This window comes from Ovis canadensis, chromosome 25 (assembly GCF_042477335.2).
Source record: "Ovis canadensis isolate MfBH-ARS-UI-01 breed Bighorn chromosome 25, ARS-UI_OviCan_v2, whole genome shotgun sequence".
Taxonomy (NCBI): domain Eukaryota; kingdom Metazoa; phylum Chordata; class Mammalia; order Artiodactyla; family Bovidae; genus Ovis; species Ovis canadensis.
Window position 1 is genome coordinate 48,530,850 of NC_091269.1, and position 14,466 is coordinate 48,545,315.

Sequence of the window (14,466 nt, forward strand, 5' to 3'; positions counted from 1 at the left end):
TGTGTTTACAGGGCTCAAAGTGCCAACCTATGCACAAGAGCCTGGGAGCATACCTTTGAACTTCCTGGCTCTCTTGTAGGCAGTAATTTCTGCAATCATGATTCTTTTATATATTTGAATATCATATGTATATTTCTAGATATTATATAAACATGTCCTATCTTATACCTGTGCTATGTATTTCGAATATTTACATTTCTTATACCATTGGTTGACTTTCCTAATTGGCTCTTCTGCCCCTTTTCCCTGAGATGCCCCTTTCTTTCTGCAAGGAATCATTTTTTTCCACTCAATTAACAGCTATTTGTTAGTTCACTATGAATAAGGCTTTTAAGGGGAGTTAAAGATTACACTGTCCACCTTTAAGACTTTATAAACCTGACAAGGAAAGTAGAAAAAACACAAATGACTATAAACCATTATTATCATTCAGTCTGTTGAGTACCTGCTATATGCTCAGTGGTTTAAGTGTAATTTTTTCATTTAATTCTTATAAGCCTTGCAAAATAGTGGTATAATCCCCCATTTTACAGCTTGTTGGAGAAATTCCTCGAGGTTATACTACTAGCAAGTGACAGAGTTGGGATTTGAACCTGGGAAGCTGTCTTCTAGAGACTGTGAACTTCCTTTCTGTATCACGAGGCCTCTCAGTGCAGACCATAAAAAGCAGATGCCGTGAAAGTGATGTGAGGTTCCAGGGAGGAGCTGAATCTGGAAAGGCTTTAGAAACATGTTTGAAATAGGTTTGCCAGTTTACATACTCTGAGCAGCAGATGCCAAGTTGGAATTAAAAGTACAAGAGGTTTGCTGAAGGATATGCCGGAGACAGACAAAGAACAAAACGTAGAAGCAGCTTCAGATTTTGATACAGGAAGAAGGCAGGGTAGGAAGAGTTCCAGGTGGCAATACACCTCTAAGGAAGTTTTGGCAAGGCCAAAGGACATCTTGTTAGGGGAGTCCCGTGTTTTGCAGGGATGGACCAGCATGAATACCCCTGTCGTGCTTGGTCAGCAGCAGCAGCTTGTGTGGCTTCACTGGGGCCAGAGCAGGGAAGCTGCCATGATCCTCACAGCAGCAGATGTGAACAGTTGCATTTCCATGGCTGCCGTGATAGCCTTAGAAAAACTGGTTAAGTTTCAGGGGTAGCTATGTTAAGAATGGCATTTGAGATAGCACACTTTCTATGGAACACTAGGTTCTCAAGATCCTTGTTGAAAAAAAAAAAAAAAACTGGAACGTGTTCTTTTCTCCTTTCAGAGACTCATCCTGCACAGTAATTTAAAGCTCTATGAAGGTCCACTTGAAGAAACGAGTTAACCTTGGTTTAATACAGCAGTTCCCAAACCTATTTGACTATAGAGCTCTGTGTATATAAATTCTATTAATGCTTTGTGTAATTAGTATTCAACAAAACTCTGTGATTTCTTTGATACTTAGGTGTGGGCCATATGGTGAAGGACTTCAACCTGTATCTAACCTGGGCTACTTTAGAGAGGGGTCTGAAGAAGGGAATCTGCTCTCAAGTTGTATTATCTGGCAGTGGTGTGCAGTGGTGACTAGAGCAAGAGAGTGACCATCAAAGTTCATCCCTGATTACTTACAGCCATAACCCGTCCTGGGATTGCCCACTGTCTCCAGAAACAGCATGTGAATCATTGGGAATCCAATTGCTTTACTTCTAATCCAAGGTCTAGGAGAACTGAAATTGGTGGGAGGGGTGGTGGGTTCACGCAGTATCCAACTGACCAGCCTCCTACAGCCAGAAATAATGGCCTATTGTCTGGTTTCCCTCTGTGCTGAGTGTCCAGGCGGCAGCCAGTCAAGCTGCCCTTGTGACTTTCCTAGGCCTCCAAACTCTCCCTCACCCTCCTTTCACTGCCTCCCACACCAGCCCCAGAGACAGGGAAGCCACACAATAGATATAGGCAGCCGTGGGATGTGTCATGAGACATTCTTGGTGACCCAGTGACAAGACCGTGGACAAGCTAGCTTCCCTCTCCCCTTTTACCTTCATTATGGAGCTTGGGCCAGGGAAAATTTTTGAAGGCAGCTATCTCTGTTAATGGGCCATGACAAAGCCAGTCCAAAGCAGTGGGCTCTTTGAACATTCCATATATAGGGTTAGTCTCCTGCAGTGAGTTCAGTCACTCAGTTGTGTCCGACTCCTTACGACCCCATGAATCGCAGCACGCCAGGCCTCCCTGTCTATCACCATCTCCTGGAGTTCACTCAGACTCACATCCATCGAGTCCGTGATACCATCCAGCCATCTCATCCTCGGTCGTCCCTTTCTCCTCCTGCCCCTAATCCCTCCCAGCATCAGAGTCTTTTCCAATGCGTCAACTCTTTGCATGAGGTGGCCAAAGTACTGAAGCTTCAGCTTTAGCATCATTCCTTTCAAAGAAATACCAGGGCTGATCTCCTTCAGAATGGACTGGTTGGATCTCCTTGCAGTCCAAGGGACTCTCAAGAGTCTTCTCCAACACCACAGTTCAAAAGCATCAATTCTTCAGTGCTCAGCCTTCTTCACAGTCCAACTCTCACATCCATACATGACCACAGGGAAAATCATAGCCTTGACTAGACAGACCTTAGTCGGCAAAGTAATGTCTCTGCTTTTGAATATACTATCTAGGTTGGTCATAACTTTTCTTCCAAGGAGTAAGCGTCTTTTAATTTCATGGCTGCAGTCACCATCTGTAGTGATTTTGGAGCCCAGAAGAATAAAGTCTGACTCTGATTCTACTGTTTCCCCATCTATTTGCCATGAAGTGATGGGACTGGATGCCATGATCTTCATTTTCTGAATGTTGAGCTTTAAGCCAACTTTTTTACTCTCCTCTTTCACTTTCATCAAGAGGCTTTTTAGTTCCTCTTCATTTTCTGCCATAAGGGTGGTGTCATCTGCATATCTGAAGTTATTGATATTTCTCCCGGCAATCTTGATTCCAGCTTGTGTTTCTTCCAGTCCAGCATTTCTCATGATGCACTCTGCATAGAAGTTAAATAAGCAGGGTGACAATACACAGCCTTGACATACTTCTTTCCCTATTTGGAACCAGCCTATTGTTCCATGTCCAGTTCTAACTGTTGCTTCCTGACCTGCATACAGATTTCTCAAGAGGCAGGTCAGGTAGTCTGGTATTCCCATCTCTTTCAGAATTTTCCACTGTTTATTGTGATCCACACAGTCAAAGGCTTTGGCGTAGTCAATAAAGCAGAAATAGATATTTTTCTGGAACTCTCTTGCTTTTTCCATGATCCAGTGGATGTTGGCAATTTGATCTGTGGTTCCTCTGCCTTTTGTAAAACCAGCTTGAACATCAGGGAGTTCACGGTTCACATATTGCTGAAGCCTGGCTTGGAGAATTTTGAGCATTGCTTTATTAGCGTATGAGATGAGTGCAATTGTGTGGTAGTTTGAGCATTCTTTTGCATTGGCTTTCTTTGGGATTGGAATGAAAACTGACCTTTTCCAGTCCTGTGGCCACTGCTGAGTTTTCCAAATTTGCTGGCATATTGAGTGCAGCACTTTCACAGCATCATCTTTCAGGATTTGAAACAGCTCAACTGGAATTCCATCACCTCCACTAGCTTTGTTCGTAGTGATGCTTTCTAAGGCCCACCTGACTTCACATTCCAAGATTTCTGGCTCTAGATTAGTGATCACATCATCATGATTATCTAGGTCGTGAAGATCTTTTTTGTACAGTTCTTCCATGTATTCTTGCCACCTCTTCTTAATATCTTCTGCTTCTGTTAGGTCCATACCATTTCTGTCCTTTATCAAGCCCATCTTTGCATGAAATGTTCCCTTGGTAGAGGGCAGACACACTGAAACCATACTCACAGAAAACTAGTCAATCTAATCACACTAGGACCACAGCCTTGTCTAACTCAATGAAACCAAGCCATGCCTGCGGGGCAACCCACGACGGGCGGGTCATGGTGGAGAGGTCTGACAGAATGTGGTCCACTGGAGAAGGGAATGGCAAGCCGCTTCAGTATTCTTGCCTTGAGAACCCCATGAACAGTATGAAAAGGCAAAATGGTAGGATACCAAAAGAGGAACTCCCCAGGTCATTAGGTGCCCAATATGCTACTGGAGATCAGTGGAGAAATAACTCCAGAAAGAATGAAGGGATGGAGCCAAAGCAAAAACAATACCCAGTTGTGGATGTGACTGGTGATAGAAGCAAGATCCGATGCTGTAAAGAGCAATATTGCATAGGAACCTGGAATGTCAGGTCCATGAATTAAGGCAAATTGGAAATGGTCAAACAAGAGATGGGAAGGGTGAACGTCGACATTCTAGGAATCAGCGAACTAAAATGGACTGGAATGGGTGAATTTAACTCAGATGACCATTATATCTACTACTGCAGGCAGGAATCCCTCAGAAGAAATGGAGTAGCCATCATGGTCAACAAAAGAGTCCGAAATGCAGTACTTGGATGCAATCTCAAAAATGACAGAATGATCTCTGTTCGTCTCCAAGGCAAACCATTCAATATCACAGTTATCCAAGTCCATGCCCCAACCAGTAATGCTGAAGAAACTGAAGTTGAACGGTTTTATGAAGACCTACAAGATCTTTTAGAACTAACACCCAAAAAAGATGTCCTTTTCATTATAGCGGGCTGGAATGCAAAAGTAGGAAGTCAAGAAACACCTGGAGTAACAGGCAAATTTGGCCTTGGAATGTGGAATGAAGCAGGGCAAAGACTAATAGAGTTTTGCCAAGAAAATGCACTGGTCATAGCAAACACCCTCTTCCAACAACATAAGAGAAGACTCTACACATGGACATCACCAGATGGTCAACACCAAAATCAGATTGCTATATTCTTTGCAGCCAAAGATGGAAAAGCTCTATACAGTCAACAAAAACAAGACCAGGAGCTGACTGTGGCTCAGATCATGAACTCCTTATTACCAAATTCAGACTCAAATTGAAGAAAGTAGGGAAAACCGCTAGACCATTCAGGTATGACCTAAATCAAATCCCTTATGATTATACAGTGTAAGTGAGAAATAGATTTAAGGGCCTAGATCTGATAGATAGAGTGCCTGATGAACTATGGAATGAGGTTCATGACATTGTACAGGAGACAGGGATCAAGACCACCCCCATGGAAAAGAAATGCAAAAAAGCAAAATGGCTGTCTGGGGAGGCCTTACAATAGCTGTGAAAAGAAGAGAGGCAAAAAGCAAAGGAGAAAAGGAAAGATATAAGCATCTGAATGCAGAGTTCCAAAGAATAGCAAGAAGAGACAAGAAAGCCGCCTTCAGCGATCAATGCAAAGAAATAGAGGAAAACAACAGAATGGGAAAGACTAGAGATCTCTTCAAGAAAATTAGAGATACCAAGGGAACATTTGACAATGGGGACAGAATGTGAATGGTTAAGAGCGTGTGCCCTGATTCACAGCTGGGTTTAAATTTTGTCTCCAGCACTTAAAGCTATCTGTGTGTACTGGGCTAGTTATCTAACCTCTGTAGGCTTGTTTTTCTCATTTGTAACAGATATAACAGGCCTCTTTATAGTACCTGTGTTCATAGGGTTGTTATAAGAATTAAATAAAGCATATGAAGTATTTAGAACAGTACCTGGCACAAAGGAAGTGCTTGATATATGTTAGCTGTGATTATCTTAATTGTGTTTATCCTTTCTAGGGACTCCCTGGTGCTCAGACAGTAAAGAGTCTGCCCACAATGCAGGAGATCCAGATTTGATCCCTGGGTCGGGGAAATTCCCCTGGAGAAGGAAATGGCAACCCACTCCAGTATGCTTGCCTGGAAAACCCCATGGATGGCGGAGCCTGGCAGGCTACAGTCCATGGGGTCACAGAGTCAGACACGACTGAGCGATTACACTTTCACTTTCTTTTTGCATCCTTTCTAGCATCACTATTAGATACTGGGTGGGCGGATAGCGATAAAGTAAGAAATGGTTCCCACCATTAAAGAGTGTGATAGGAAAGGTAGGAGGCAGAATATTTTTTAAAAACATGATATGTAGGTAAATTTTACTTTAAGGAAAAAACACAAATATTGTAGGTATGCTACAGGATTTAGGAGTGAAGCATACTAATGTCTGCAACTGACTTTGAAATGCATCAAAAAGGTAAGATGGATTGGTGAATGGATAGATGGGAAGATATGGGATAAAGCATATATGGCATAACGATAATTGTAGAATCTAAGTAGTGGATATGTTGGGGTTCACTAAACAATCTTTCATCTTTCCTGCATGTATGAACATTTTCATAATAAAATATTAGAGCATATATAATATGTTATGCCATAAGATAAACAATGCCATAGAATTTCAGAGGGAGGGAAATGAACATGTAACAGGTACGTCAAGAAAAACTGGTGGGAATACATTTGAGTTGGGCTTTAAAAGGATTCGGAGGGTTTAACTCAAAAATGGTGAGGACAGGAAGCATTCCAGGTGTCTGAAGAGCAAAGGCCATATTACTAAAAGCACTGTGATGTGGGAATATGTGACTTGAATTAGCACAGGCAGCAGGAGGGAACCATGACTGTGATGAAGAAGAGTAGGATCGTGGTCTATCTTCCTTATACTGGGGACCTTATCCAACAGATAAATGGGAGCCACTGAAGTTTCTTGACCAGGAGTCTGCATTTTTCCTGTCACTTTGGGCTAAACGTTCTTATAGAGGAAGATGTGAACTTTCTCAAGAAACTAAACAGTTTTTCATCAGGGTTCTAATTAGAACTCTGGTCAAGACCACAGGTTTCTGGCTGGATGACAAATAGCAAAGTTCTTTTATATCAGTCTCTATACCAACCCAGAACCCAGACCACTGGGATATCAGTTGAGAGGAACAGCATGAAACTTGCACTTAATTGTGCCCTGACTGTTAAGCTGTGACTCTACTACCTGTTTTAATCATCACATTTTAGACTATACACTAAATCAGAATGGGATCCACAGGGCATGTATCTGGAGAGCTTTAGAATGCTCCTCTTTTCTCCTCAGGGTTTCCCTGGTGGCTCAGATGGTAAAGAATCTGCCTGCAATCCAGGAGACCTGGGTTCAGTCCCTGGGTTGGGAAGATCCCCTGGAGAAGGAAATGGCTACCCACTCCAGTATTCTTGCCTGGAGAATCTCATGGACAGAGGAGCCTGGTGAGCTACAGTCCATGGGTTTGGAAAGAGTCGGACGTGACTGAGCAACTAACACTTTTTTGGGACTGCTGGGACTTGATGGACAGTGGGCTGCTGCTGCTGCTAAGTCGCTTCAGTCGTGTCTGACTCTGTGCGACCGCATAGACGGCAGCCCACCAGGCTCCACCGTCCCTGGGATTCTCCAGGCAAGAACACTGAAGTGGGTTGCCATTCCCTTCTCCAATGCGTGAAAGTGAAAAGTGAAAGTGAAGTCGCTCAGTCGTGTCTGACCCTCAGCGACCCCATGGACTGCCGCCTTCCAGGCTCCTCCATCCATGGGATTTTGCAGGCAAGAGTACTGGAGTGGGTGCCACTGCCTTCTCCGTGATGGACAGTGTAGATCAGAGGTTTCCATGTGTCCGTGTGCCTGAGAATGGCAGCCCCAGTGTTGCACGCACAAAAGCAGGCACTCTGTCCTTTATGTGCAACAGGTCCTGGCTTGACTTTTGAGACCAGTTTGATCCTAAGGTGACCCTCGCCCCCAGCTGTGGGTCCCCCAAGCATTTTAAGTCCCTCTATTCATCTCTGCTCTCCTTAGCTTTCGTCTCAGTCCTGTCTGTGCTTCCTGTTTCCTGGTGTGTCCTCTCACTGCTGCCTTTCCTGCCTCCCCATCACCTGGAGCCCTCTAGAACCTTGTTCCCACTGTAAACACACTACCCTAAGTCCTCAGGTTTACTCTGCTCACCGTAGCAAAAACCCACCATTTCCCATTGAAATACTGTATCCCACGGAAAACTACTCATTTTCGTACATTGTCCAACATCCTAGGGCTGCACCTGGGGACAGGAAGGGTGGCCACAGCCTTAATTCCTCCTCCCTATTATAAAATCATCTGCTTTGAGATTCGTGCCATCATTTCTACCATTCTTCACTGTGGTCATCCTTTATGACCAGCTTCCTGTGTTCCCTGAGGACTTTGGGACCTGACTCAGTTTTCCTCTCTACTACTTATCCTTGCAACATCCTGGTAACTTCTGTATCCCTGCCAGCAACTTGGACCTCTTCCACTATTGTATATTGGGTCTTGGGGAGTGGGCGGCTCCAACAGCCAAGCCTCACCTGTCCTTGACCACCTTCCACTCCGGGGAACTTCACTTCCACTTCATCCTTCCATGGCTGCTCACCACCCAGGCTGCTCCACTGCTAAATCTTACATTCCAACATCCCACATTCTAACCATAATCACAGCTTAGGGTTCTTTCTGTCTCTTTCATTTGTCTCACCTCAATAAATGTGTGTTTCAATTGCATAAAGATTCCCAGTGCCTATCTCTTAAACTTGAGCAAGAGGAGCCCCCAACCTAAGCCTCATGCTTGAGGGGGCTCCACTCTAACCCAAACCAGTCAATCCTAAAGGAAATTGACCCTGGATATTCATTGGAAGGGCTGATGCTAAAGCTGAAGCTCCGATACTTTGGCTACCAGATGCAAAGAGGCAATTCATTGGAAAAGACCCTGATGCTGGGGAAGAGTGAAGGCAAAAGGAAGACGGTGGCAGAGGATGAGATGGTTAGATAGCATCATGGACTCAATGGACATGAGTTTGAACAAACTCCGGGAGATAGTGGAGGACAGGGAAGCCTAGCATGCTGCAGTCCATGGGGTCACAAAGAGTCAGACATGACTTAGCAACTGAACAACAACAACATTCTAACCCTTCTCAGATTGTGCCTATTCCTCCAGGGTGAGGAGTCTGCAAGGCCGAAGAAACAAGCTCATCAAAGCCATCAAATCCTTGCCCACCCTCTTCATATCTGGACCAAACTCTGAATACAGATCTCGATTTTCCCTGCTGAAGCGGCCCTAGGACTGCTTCCGGGGCCTGCATGGACTTTGTCCTCAGAGTTGTTTGTCCTGAGCATGGACTGAACTGCCAGTGACACACTGCCATGGGATGGTCAAGGAGTGGGCTGTGTGGGAGGGTGGAGCTTGCATGCAGAGGCTAGGGTATACCCTCACACTGTGGGCCGGAGCCTGGGGCAGGAAGACAAGGTGTGAGTCCACAGCTGGCTCTCCCCACGTGACGTCATCTGGCACAGTCAGGAATAGGACTGAGTCGTAATAAGGGAATGTTGAAGATTGGCCCGGTGGGATTGCAGAACTGCTGTGGACTCCACTGTATGTCCTGTTTCCCTCCTTTCACCAGGGATTTCTCTTAGCGGTTTCTGTGTGCCTAACCTACTCTGTGTGTGTTGGATATGTGTACGTATGGGAGTAGGCAGCTTCTCTTTAGTTCATAGATCTTCAGATTAAGGGAAACTGTACTGGAACTGCTGTACTTAAAGAAACTATACCAGAGAAGCCTCTTGCTGATACCGTGAATGTGGCGATTTGAGGGAGGTTTTAGGAGGGAGTTAGTGTATTTTCTGTGTAGAAGAAATGTCATGTGACCAGAGTGTTGACTATGATAGTTTAAAATATATCCACAAATTCTTTGACACTCCTTTCAGAAGGAAGAGACTAATTTCTCTTGCCTTAATGGCAATCCACTCCAGTATTCTTGCCTGGAGAATCCCATGGACGGAGAAGCCTAGTAGGTTACAGTCCACGGGGTCGCAAAGAGTCGGACATGACTGAGCGACTTCACCTTCACCTTAGGGGCGGACTGGTCTTAGTTAACTCACTTCTAACAAATAGAATAAGGCAGAAGTGACAGTGTGATTTTTGAGGTGGGATCATGTAAGAAATTGTGGTTTTTGTCTCTCTCTGGGATCACCGGCTCTGGGAGGAACCAGGGGCTTTGTCAGGGAGACACTCAAGCAGTCGCTCTATGGAAAGAGCCATGTGGGAAGGAATGGAGGCTTCTTACCAAGAGCTACACAAGGGAGCCACCTTGGAAGCCAGTCCATTAGCACAATCAGCCCTTCATATGACTGCTGCTGCTACTGCTGCTAAGTCAGTTCAGTTGTCTCTGACTCTGTGCGACTCCATAGACTGCAGCCCACCAGGCTCCGCCGTTCCTGAGATTCTCTAAGCAAGAACATTGGAGTGGATTGCCATTTCCTTCTCCAATGCATGAAAGTAAAAAGTAAAAGCGAAGTTGCTTAGTTGTGTCCAGCTCTTAGCGATTCCATGGACTGCAGCCTACCAGGCTCCTCTGTCCATGGGATTTTCCAGGCAAGAGTACTGGACTGGGGTGCCATTGCCTTCTCCCATATGACTAGCCCAGCTAAAACCTCATGGGAGACTCCGAGCCAGAGCTACTTAGCTAAGCTTAACTTTTAACCCATGGGAAGTTTCAGATACTAAAATGCTTGTTGTTTGAAGCTATTAAGTTTTGGGGTGATTGGTTACACAGTAATAGTAACTAACGGTCAGTCCGTCTTGACCTCACTTGACCACTCCTCAGGATATGACACTGCTCAGCACTCCCTCTCCCATTGAGGCTTCCAAGAAAGTACTTCCCCTTGAGTTCTTTTTTAACTCGGCCAGTCTTTGTCAGTTTTCTTCATTAGCTTTTCCCTGAAATAACCAATTCTCCTAAGATTTCTACTAGCTTTATTCCTATCACATTGCTTACTGACTTTAGTCACAGCTATATTCAGTCAGTCAGTTCATACACACAATGGAATATTATTTAGCCTTAAAAATGAGAAAGTTTCTGACATATGCTAAAACATGGTGAACCTTGAAGATACTAGGCAAAGGAGAATAAGGCAGACATGAAAGGACAAACATTGTAGAATTCCACTGGTTGTGTCTCAATTCAGTTCAGCTCAGTTCAGTTGCTCAATCGTGTCTGACTCTCTGCGACCCCATGGACTGCAGAACGCCAGACTTCCCTGTCCATCCACCAACTCCCAGAGCTTGTTCAAACTTCTGTCCACCCAACTGGATGATGCCATCCAACCATCTCATCCTCTGTTGTCCCCTTCTCCTCCCACCTTCAATCTTTCCCAGCATCAGGGTCTTTTCAAATGAGTCAGTTCTTCACATCAGGTGGCCAAAGTATTGGAGTTTCAGCTTCAGTATCAGTCCTTCCAATGAATATTTAGGACTGATTTCCTTTAGAATTGACTGGTTGGATCTCCTTGCAGTCCAAGGGACTCTCAAGAGTCTTCTCCCAACACCACAGTTCAAAAGCATCAGTTCTTCGGCATTCATCCTTCTTTGTGGTCCAACTCTCATGTCCGTACATGACCACTGGAAAAACCATAGCTTTGACTAGACAGGCATTTGTTGCAAGGTAACGTCTCTGCTTTTTAATATGCTATCTAGGTTGATCATAGTTTTTCTTCTAAGGAGCAAGTGTCTTTTAATTTCATGATTGCAATTACCATCTGCAGTGATTTTGGAGCCCCAAAAACAAAGTCCCTCACTGTTTCCATTGTTTCCCCATCTATTTGCATGAACTGATGCAACTGGATGCCATGATCTTAGTTTATTTTTTTAGGAATAATGGATTTTTATTTTGAGATAATCTTATATTAACATGCAGTTGCAGAAACTAGTACAGAGAAATCCACTGTGTTCTTCATCCAGTTTCCCATAGTGGTGACATTTTGCAATACTCTAAAATGAAGAAATGACAATGGTTTAATCCACTGACAATATTCAAATTTCAACAGTTTTAGTCAATTTTATAATCCTTTTTCTTCCAAATGAAACATGTCTTTAGAAAGTTTTGAATATTTGACTTCATGATCTTAGTTTTTTGAATGTTGAATTTTAAGCCAACTTTTCCAGTCTTCTCTTTCATTTTCATCAAGAGGCTCTTTAGTTCCTCTTCACTTTCTGCCATAAGGGTGGTGTCATCTGCGTATCTGAATCATAATTAAAACTAAAATTTTCATGCCAATGCCTCCTACCCAGACCTTTTTCCTGGGCTTTGTAACTGCTTACAGGAAATAAACTGTGGAAAATTCTGAAAGAGATGGGAATACCAGACCACCTGACCTGCCTCTTAAGAAACCTATATGCAGGTCAGGAGGCAACAGTTAGAACTGGACATGGAACAACAGACTGGTTCCAAATAGGAAAAGGAGTACGTCAAGGCTGTATATTGTCACCCTGCTTATTTAACTTATATGCAGAGTACATCATGAGAAACGCTGGGCTGGAAGAAGCACAAGCTGGAATCAAGATTGCCAGGGGAAATATCAATAACCTCAGATATGCAAATGACATCACCCTTATGGCAGAAAGTGAAGAAGAACTAAAGAGCCTCTTGATGAAAGTGAAAGAAGAGAGTGAAAAAATTGGCTTAAAGCTCAACATTCAGAAAACGAAGATCATGGCATCTGGTCCCATCACTTCATGGGAAATAGATGGGGAAACAGTGGACACAGTGTCAGACTTTATTTTTTGGGCTCCAAAATCACTGCAGATGGTGGCTGCAGCCATGAAATTAAAAGATGCTTACTCCTTGGAAGGAAAATTATGACCAATCTAGATAGCATATTCAAAAGCAGAGACTTGACTTTGCCAACAAAGGTCTGTCTGGTCAAGGCTATGGTTTTTCCAGTGGTCATGTATGGATGTGAAAGTTGGACCGTGAAGAAGGCTGAGTGCTGAAGAATTGATGCTTTTGAACTGTGGTGTTGGAGAAGACTCTTGAGAGTCCCTTGGACTGCAAGGAGATCCAACCAGTCCATCCTAAAGAAGATCAGCCCTGGGTGTTCATTGGAAGGGCTGATGCTAAAGCTGAAGCTCCAGTACTTTGGCCACCTCATGCCAAGAGTTGACTCATTGGAAAAGACTCTGATGCTGGGAGGGATTGAGGGCAGGAGGAGGAGGGGATGACAGAGGATGAGATGGCAGGATGGCATCACCAACTCGATGGAGGTGAATTTGAGTGAACTCTGGGAGTTGGTGATAGACAGGGAGGCCTGGTGTGTTGCAGTTCATGGGGTTGCAAAGAGTCGGACACGACTGAGTGACTGAACTGAACTGAACTGAGAGGCAAACTCTAGCTAGAGTTGCTGGTCCTGGCTCCTCATGCTTATCTGAAATGGAATCGCCCTCTTGGCCCTCACACCTGTCCCTTTCCCACAGTCCTTGCAACAGGCAGTGGTGCCACTGTCCTCACAGCGGCTCAAGTCAGAGTTGTTGCTCCCAGGCACCCCAGGCTCCTCCTCGAGTGCTGCTTTCAGGACCTTAGGCTTTTGCCTCCAGCCAGTATCTTTAGACTAACCCTGCAACTTTTTCTACAGGTTTTTCCAGCTTTACTTAATTACTTGTGGTTTCCAAACAATTCTTGCCATTTCAAACTCCTGTATGGCTTTGCATAAGCCTCTTTCTAGAATTTGTTTTTCTTTCCTTGATCTGTTGGCTTTCCACCCTTGGTAAGTCCTGCTTTCAAACTTTAGTGCAAGAGTCTCCTCAGCCTGACCGCGCCCATAGTTCTCTTTGCTTATGTTTAGCATCATGCTTGCAACTTTTGAGTTCTCCATCCTAATTTGTAGGACAATTTTCCATGTTATTTCTATGTGTCTTATGAGTGACAGCTTTTATCTCACACTATCTTCTCAAGACTGTTTGCATATTGGGAGAGAGGGGTAACTTCTTCTGGGACAAGAGGCAGATTTTATTTCCATTGAAGTATAATAATGTAATGTATGTCTCTTGGACAAAGGTTGGGCAGGTTAGCAGCTCCTTATAAAGCAGGAGGTTTTCTAAGCTTAGAATTCCTCAACTGTGACACAAACACATGGTATGCAGGTTCTACCTAGGGTGCTTTGCATTACCTCTGTGGAACACGGAAGGCAAGGGGAACTGATGTGAACACAGACATTATGCTGCATGCTGAGCCATTAAGTAATAAAGTCCTTTGTCTGATCTTAGAGTTTCATGTCTTTTGCCAGCATCTATGAACCTGTGAAACTATGGCAGGCTAACCTGCTAGCTTACACCCAGAGAAAATCTAGAACTCTTCCCAGTTCTTGCCACCTTGCCACCTGCTGGACTGTAAGTACCTTGAGAGAAGGAGCTGTGTCTGAATGGACTTTGCTTCCCTTGTGAGTGACACAAGGTAGTTGCTCTGTTAAGTGGTGGCTGCTACAGATGCTTTGGTCCAAAGGGGTTTGGATGTAAGCACTCAAGACATATTTACTAAATACAAGTTTGAAATAAACTGCCATGATTCTGCTCCTGGTTATTAGGTACTGTGTACATTCCTTGGAGTTGTAGAGGGTGAAGCCTCAGATCTATGTTCTGTGGCACAGTGAAATTCTTTGGGGGTTATAAATGCTAGACAGTTCACAGAGTGAATAAGCCCTACTGCAAGAAACGAAGGTACCTGAGCAGAGTCTAGGGTTTTCTGGGAGGTGGT